Source organism: Canis lupus, chromosome 10 (genome assembly GCF_003254725.2).
Source record: "Canis lupus dingo isolate Sandy chromosome 10, ASM325472v2, whole genome shotgun sequence".
NCBI lineage: Eukaryota > Metazoa > Chordata > Mammalia > Carnivora > Canidae > Canis > Canis lupus.
Genome location: NC_064252.1, coordinates 18,332,857 through 18,340,719, shown reverse-complemented (window position 1 = coordinate 18,340,719; position 7,863 = coordinate 18,332,857). Strand labels below are relative to the sequence as shown.

At 59.3% G+C, this 7,863-nt stretch overlaps 1 long non-coding RNA gene across 1 annotated transcript; it reads right to left on the bottom strand.

Moving 5' to 3' along the window:
• Positions 1-732: 732 nt before the first annotated feature.
• LOC112665884 (uncharacterized) lies at positions 733-3,954 on the bottom strand. The gene is made up of 3 exons (XR_003140588.3): positions 3,589-3,954; positions 1,506-1,770; positions 733-930 (listed from the first exon to the last, which is right to left on the bottom strand). It is a non-coding gene; the product is annotated as an uncharacterized LOC112665884 (long non-coding RNA).
• Positions 3,955-7,863: the final 3,909 nt, after the last annotated feature.

Below are 7,863 nucleotides of genomic sequence, written 5' to 3'. Positions count from 1 at the left end.
CAATCTGCCACCAGAGTGAGGACTTTGAAACCGTGGGAGGTGGGCTCTGAGGACGTGGGCCCCGTGAGCAAGGCAGACCCCACCTGTGTGCTCACCTCCAGAGCCGCCTCTGCCCATGTGGCGGGACCAGAGCGCCACTCAGAGGCCGGGGTGACAGCCCGCCCCCGGAGACACGAGGGGCGCTGACCTGCCCGCCCGACCCCCGCCGCCTCTCACATGGAGACGTACACGTCCCGCTCACAGGGACCCCCGCACGGCCGTCGCCGTCATTGGCTGGGGCTCACGCCAGTGTAGACCCAGTGTAGACCCTCCCCCGGAGCTGCAGCAGGGACAGGGAGGGGGGCAAGCTGGCCATGGAGCCCTGAGGCCACGACCCGTCTTCACAGCCATCGGTCCCCAGCGCCGGCTGCTGGTTGGCAGCGGGCAAGACCCATCTGCGCTCAGAGAGGCCTGCGATGTAGACCACCCGGAGTTCTGCTCTGTTAAGTTCTGAGTGTTTTAAAACCTCTCACCTCGCGGAGTCTACGGGCTGTGCAACGAGGAGGAGCCCGGAGCACAGGAAGCCCGGCACTTGGGGCGAATCGTGTGTGGACGGCGAAGGCACCGAGGAGCACCGTCCGTGCCCCACGCACCCACACCCCTGCACGCCCTCCCTGACCCTGCTGACCACGTCCTGGAAACAGCGGGGGCAGCGAGCTGGGTTGACAGCACAGGGACCACACGTCATCAGAATATTTCTTTTTTTTTAATATTTATTTATTCATGAGAGACAGAGAGAGAGAGAGAGAGAGGTAGAGACACAGGCAGAGGGAGAAGCAGGCCCCATGCAGGGAGCCCCACATGGGACTCAATCCAGGGTCTCCAGGGTCAGGCCCTGGGCCGAAGGTGGCGCTAAACCACTGAGCCACCCGGGCTGTCCTCAGAATATTTCTAAAAAGAGAAAATGCAAACAGTATCAGGAAAAGCCAGATCAATGTTGTTTTTAAAGTAAACACAGATTTTCGGCAAGACCCCCTGAATCGGATTCTTTCCTCCCGGGTTCAGCATCCGCCAGGCAACTCTCCCGTGGGCTCCAGGCTCCGGGCCGACGCGGCCAAGGTATCGGGCAGGGCAGGGATGAGGTGGAGGATGGGAAGGTGGAAACGCGTGTCTACAGGGAGCAGGGAGGGGCTCCAAATCCGCCTGCGGGAGGACAGGCCGGACCCTCGCTCCTCTCCTGGCCCGACCCCGCACGGTCATCACGGGTGCACCCGTGATGTCCGACAAGGGCCCACCCACCACCCCAGGTTCTAGAAGGAAACTCTGAAAACGCTCCTCCTGCTGGAGCCTCTGGGGCCTCCCTCCTGTAGATGGTTCCGAGGAGAGTGGAAACCCGGAGCGGAGATGATAAAGCCTTTACAGGCTCCTCTCACCACGCCTTTTCTCAAACCTTCCAGAAGCATCCAGCCCGCACCCCCTCCTGGGTCCCTCCACCCCCATGCGATGCTGCGTCACAGGAAACGCACCTGCAACTTCGCTCGGTAAGTTGAGTCTCCGCATTTCGGGGTCGTCCTGCGTGTCTACACGTGGAAATATTCAAGTGCGACCGAGCACGGGGCCCAGGGCAGCCAGGCTTCGGATCCAGGGGCAGAGCCTCCAACCTGATGGGCGGTCTCCCTGTCCCCTCTACGCCCGTCACCTCCCCTGGTCACCACGGGGCAGGTCGCCCACACGCACCCGGCCTCTGCGATATTAAAGACCCGAGTCCTTGCGGATGAGGGTCCAGACCCGCTGCAATGAAAGAACCACAGTCCACAGGCACATTATTGAAGACTATTATTTTTAGATTTTGATTCATTTTGTTAAATGAGTCTTTAAAATGATGTTCCAGTTGACATTCCTTCCATTGTTATAAAAATATCTTCTCCCTGCAGACTTGCTGACGCTAGCAGACTATTTTTTTTAATCTTTGTTTAAATATATAAGCAAAAAGAATGTAGAATTTGGCTTTTTAATAAGGAATACCTTGATTATATAAAACATACATCAGAAATGTTTATTTCCCATTTCGTGTTCGCTGCTTTGCAGTTTGACCGTTTTCCTGGTGGTTGCAAGAAGACGACGGCGCGGCTGTAACGCTGGAAGAGTCCATGGGGGCCCCGCAGGTGAGACTCCCCAGCCTCCCAGCTCATGAAAAACCCCAAGATGCCCCATGTCGCTCTGTCCTGAGGACAAATTTCCCCACAGAGACGGGATGGGTCCCTGCTCTCTGCTCTTCCTGGAAAAAAATAAAATCAGCCTAAGCTTTTACACTAATTTCTTCTGTGAAAAGAGAGTGAAAAAGATAGTTTCGGGGATTCTCACATCCTGTCCCGATGCCCTGACCCGGACTCAGGAAGCCCAGTGGCCGCAGTTTCCCCGAGGCCCCACGTGGGACTGCGGGTGTCCATCCCATCAGCCTTAAGGAGTTCGGCTCGGCCAATCCACAGCTGGATCCTTGGCCCAAAATCGTCACCGCCCCAGGACCCAGCACGGCCACCTCTGTGACGCTCGCTCCCCACGACCGCACTGGCACCCAAGGGTCTGAGCTCCGGGGCCGCGTCCCCGACTGCAAGGCCTGCCCTTGTGATGAGTCAACCGACCCAGCGCGTGAGGCGAGTCCCCTCTGTCCCCCCACAGCCGGCCCCGCTTAGGCATCCGGGCCCCCCACAGCTTCAGAGGTGCCCCGTCCCACCACCCCTCCTGCCCACCTGCACCCCTCCTGGCCCTGGGTGTGGGGGACCCACTGCTTCTGCGCTGACCTCAGGGGCAGGCGGGAGGGAGAGGAGGGGCCTCAGTTCCAGCCTCCAGCCAGGCCTAGCAGCGCCTCCAGGTCCCTCCTGTAGCTCCCTCCTCGAGGACCCTCCTCCAGCTCCTTCCTCCAGCTCCCTCCTCCAGGACCCTCCTCCAGGACCCTCCTGCAGCTCCCTCCTCCAGCTCCCTCCTCCAGCTCCCTCCTCCAGGACCCTCCTCCAGGATCCCACGAGGGGAGGGGCACCCTAGGGGCAGCCTGCAAGCCTTGGCCACTGACTGTGAGCCCAACTCTCAACAGCCCACATACGACCCAGGGTTAAATGCTTAGAGATGCCAGTGAGGAAGAATCTGAGCCTTTTCCTGAAAGCCAGGGAACGTCCCTACAGCGTTCAGAATCATCCCTGGTCAAAATTCTTAACACCCGTGGGTAGCAGGACAGCATACCACGTAGGCATCAAGGCATCGTGATGGGATGTTGGCGACAAAGGGATCGAGCAGGAAGCTCGGAAACAGAGCCGCGTACTAGCAGCAGCAGCCCGTGCCCCCTCGGGCCAGACAAGTGACCCTCTGAAACACCAGCAGACCCAGGAGCACCACCTGGAGCCTGAGGAGGGGAGGGCCCTGTCTCCACCTACTGGGACGCAGGGGGCCACGTGTGTTGCTCCCCACAGCCCTTAGGTAGGGCCGGGCCACCGAGCTCTGGCGGCTGGAGCACATGAGTGCATGAGGCCACATGCCGCCCGCTCCAAGCCCGACAACACTCAGGATACCCCGGGCCTCACGTCTCCTTCTGCGGCGACTTCCGGAGCCACTCACCTCAGCAGCGGATTGGCAGGAGGGGTCATCCCGAATCCCGGCCGGAGCCACCAGCCCCGGAGCGCAGTGCAGGGCGGGCAGGTGGCCCCGTGGCTTGTCCCGGCCTCACACAGGCATGTCGCAACCTGGGATGAAGAAGACGAAACTTTAGAATTTCCAGCCACAAAACATGGTTAGACATCCACATGAACCGGATGGGAGAAAGTTTTTCTTTTTGAAAAGTGTTTGGTTGTATTCCAGGTCCTTGGCAGGACAATATGTTTTTTAGAACCAGCTTGCCAATTTCCATGTTTTATACGCGGGCTGTTGGGATAAATTAATCTGGAGAGAACAGTCAGCTCACGAACACGGTGTCTCCAGCCCACAGAGGCGGCTCCCGAGCTTTCTGGCCACGGAGCTGACTGCGCTCAGCAGAGCTCTGCAGCTCCCGCGCTGACCCCACGCAGCCTGCGGGGACGCGCTCCTGACACGCCGCACTGCGGCCCGAAATGGGGTTCCTTAACTCACTTTCCACCCATTTATTGCTGGTTCCACTAACACAACGGTTTTACTGTTGACCCGGTTACCATGCTAATAGTTCTCCCATAGACACCTCAGGATTTTCCACATAGACAATCCTGCGATCTAAAAACAAAGGAAAATAAATAAATAAATAAATAAATAAATAAATAAATAAATAAATACATAAATACATAAATACATAAATACATACATACATAAATAAATAAATATAAAAAAATAAAAATAAAAACGAAGAAAATTGTGTCCTTTCTGTGTGAATATAGTGCACTCGTGGCCCTTGTCTCAGGGCCTTGCTGTCCCGCAGTCAGTGCGCTGCTCCATGCAGGGGGGGCAGGTTCTGACCGCGTTCCTGATCTTCAGAGGAAACAGTCAAGTCACGGTAGTATGCATGGTGTTACCTGGAAGGTGCCACCTGGAAGGTGCCACCTGGATGATGCCACCTGGATGATGCCACCTGGAAGGTGCTACCTGGAAGTTGCCACCTGAAAAGTGCCACCTGGATGATGCCACCTGGAAGGTGCTACCTGGAAGGTGCCACCTGGATGATGCCACCTGAAAAGTGCCACCTGGATGATGCCACCTGGAAGGTGCTACCTGGAAGGTGCCGCCCGGATGATGTCATCTGGAAGGTGCCACCTGGATGATGCCACCTGGATGATGCCACCTGGAAGGTGCCACCTGGATGATGCCACCTGAAAAGTGCCACCTGGATGATGCCACCTGGAAGGTGCTACCTGGAAGATGCCACCTGGATGATGCCACCTGGAAGGTGCCACCTGGATGATGCCACCTGGAAGGTGCTACCTGGAAGGTGCCACCTGGATGATGCCACCTGGAAGGTGCTACCTGAAAGGTGCCACCTGGGTGATGCCACCTGGAAGGTGCTACCTCCTGGAAAGTGCAGCTGATTTTTATCAAGCTGAAGTTTCACTACATCCTGTATTTCTGAGTTTTATCATGAATACATGTTAAGTGTTGCCAAATTGTTTTTCTACATCAATAAATAAGATTTTAAGTTTTTTCCCGTTTTCTAGTGATGAGGGAAATCCCACTGACACGTGTCTGAACACGAACCAGCTCTGCACTCCCAATAAAGCACACTGGGCCATGACGCCTCATGTGGGTTTGCTTGGGGCCAGGCTCCTGCTGCGTGTGTTCCCTGGAGGATCCTTCCGTCTGTCCTCAGGAAGACAATCCCTCTGTGATGTCCTCCTCCCGGTGATTTCTCAGGCGGCCGTGTCAGGGTTTTGCTGTACAACTGGTGGGAGGTGTTACTTCCTCTTCCATTTGCTGGAAACATGGGGCAAGGCTCTTTCTACCTGAAATTCTTCTCAGGATCCATCAGCCAAACCCCGTGGCCCTGTTGTGTCTGTGGAAGGTTCCCGTCACCCTGGTAGACACAGCCCTCCGGAGCCCGGGCCTCTTCCCGGGGCCCGGTCCGCCTGCAGATGGAGGCTTTCACACACTCGGCCCCGTGTCCCCAGCCGTCGCCACTCGCGGCCCCTGCCCCACTGCTCACCCACGTCCACGCATTTCTCCTCATGTAACTGCGAAGGTGGAGACCCACGTTCCTGAAATCTTTTCTTGGTTTCCAGTTGAAGCATTTGAAGCTACAGGATTTCTTCCGATCCCCAGATTCTCTGCATCCCACCAGCGCTCACATCTCGTCTTCATCTCCCATCACATGCGAGCCGTCGGGCTTCCCGTCGGGCTCTGGGCTGCTCCCCACTGTCGCCCGCGCCCCATTCATTCCTGCGGGTCGTCAGTTCACGGTTTCTGGGCGCCGAGCCCCGGCCGCAGCCAAGCGGGTCTGTCCCTGCTTAGGCTGGTCAGTCCCTGCATACTTGGGGCCGACGGTAGCCGCGGGCGTGCTCCCTACAGCTGGCCTGGCTTTGAGACGCTCTTCAAGACCCCGCGTCTCTTCCCGGGCCCCACATATTTTCTTGAACTTCTTTGGCGTATTTGCGACAAGGGCTTTGAGCTTTTGTCTGATGACTGTCAGGATGCGGTTTCCCCTGCAGCGGCATCTCCCCGTTTCTGTGCATGTGTAGCAGTCTCTCCCGCCGGGGGACGCTGTGCACCTGCTTTGTGGGGACCTGGGGTTCCCCTCCTCGGAGGGCCAGAGGCTCCGGGAAGGGTGGTGACCGCCACGGGCCTGGTCCCCTGCCTCTGGGCCTGCCGGGCCCCACCTGGCGCCACGTCCCATGTGCAACACTGGGGGACAGGGAGCAGGACGTGTCCCTGCGGCCCCGGGGGCAGCCCTGGCCCCAGGCTCTGTCCTCCCTCCTGGTGCCCAAATGGGCCTCCCCGTGGGCTGAGTCCTGGAGGCGCCGACAGCAGGGCCTCCGTCCCGCCCTCCCTGCCACCCCCTGTGGCCCCTCCGCCCAGCCCACAGCCGGGATTTGCAGGGACCCAGACCCATCTCTGAGGCCCCTCCGCCCTGCCTCTCGGACCACGTCCCCAGAGCACGACCTGGGCAACCCTCCTCCGGGGTCACAGTCTGCGGGGCCAGCCTGCCTCGTCAGCGGGGCTTACGGTGGGGGGAGCTTCCCACCAACACAGATCCCAGGACACCGAGGTTTTCAGAGCACCCGGTGGACCCTCCCCCTGCACAGCATTGCTTGGTGGTGGTGGCTGCGGGCTTCTCTGCGCACTTATGGGAACTTGAGAGGGCCGGAGGGTCACTCACAGAGAACTGCCAGCCGACAGGGACAGGAGAGGACCCCTGCCCCTGTGCTCTGTGAGCGAGCTGGCCGTCGTGTGAAGGAGGGTGGGCCTGAGAACAAAGACGGGGGCACGTGCTGTCCCCTCCACTTGCTGTCCCCACAGAGGGTTTCAGGTCTGACCCCATCCAGACGCTTCACCAGGACCCCAAGGGGTCCGGGACACCAGCCCGGTCCGAGGCCTCAGGCTCCAGCGTCTGCGGGGCTGACTGTCCAGGGCTGGCGTCTCGGGGCGAAGTGGGTACACGGCCCCATGGGGGCAGCTGAACCGCAGGGCGGGGCTGGGCACCACCAGGGTTCCGCAGCCCCACGGACGGCCCTCCCCGCCCCTCCCCTCCTGGCCCAGGAGAGGCACCGCAGAACACATTCCAAATGAGGGTGTTTATCAAAGGTGGAAAAAAGAAACTAATTATGTGACATGAAAGATGTTCGCCTCCCCAATCCCTAGACCGAGGGTTCTCTCCAAGCAGCTATTAAGCAAAAACTTTCATCTTGTTGATCACTGATGACACGGCTGCATGTGGCTAATTCTGCACATAAAGTAACAAGCTGACAACCCACGGCTCGGCCCGTTGCACGACCCGGAACCCTGCACAACCATCGCCCTGGTGCCCCCCAGGGTCTTCAAAGCAGCTGGCCAGTCTGGGGACCATGGAGACCGAGTCACCCCCTGTGAGCCCAGGAACCCAAGGAGGGAGCTCCAGCACGGCGAGGAAGGGTGGCCGAGCCTACCGACCCGCGGTCACCACGCGCCCCTTCTGTGCAGGGCGGCCACGGCCTCCGGGATGACAGGAGGCAAGGACACGGCGCTGGCCGCAGACAGCCGTGGGAAAGCGCCCTGGACGTGGCGGCCCTGATGGCGAGCTGGTCGGCGGGGGGCGGGAGCTGCACCCCGCATGTCCAGGGGGCAGCGGGCCTCCCACACGGTGGGGGGGGGGAGGGGCGGGGCCTGGGCAAACCGAGACACCCACCAGAGACTGAGCGCCAACCCCCGCAGCCCATCCCCGCAGCTCCGCTCACAGCTCCTTCC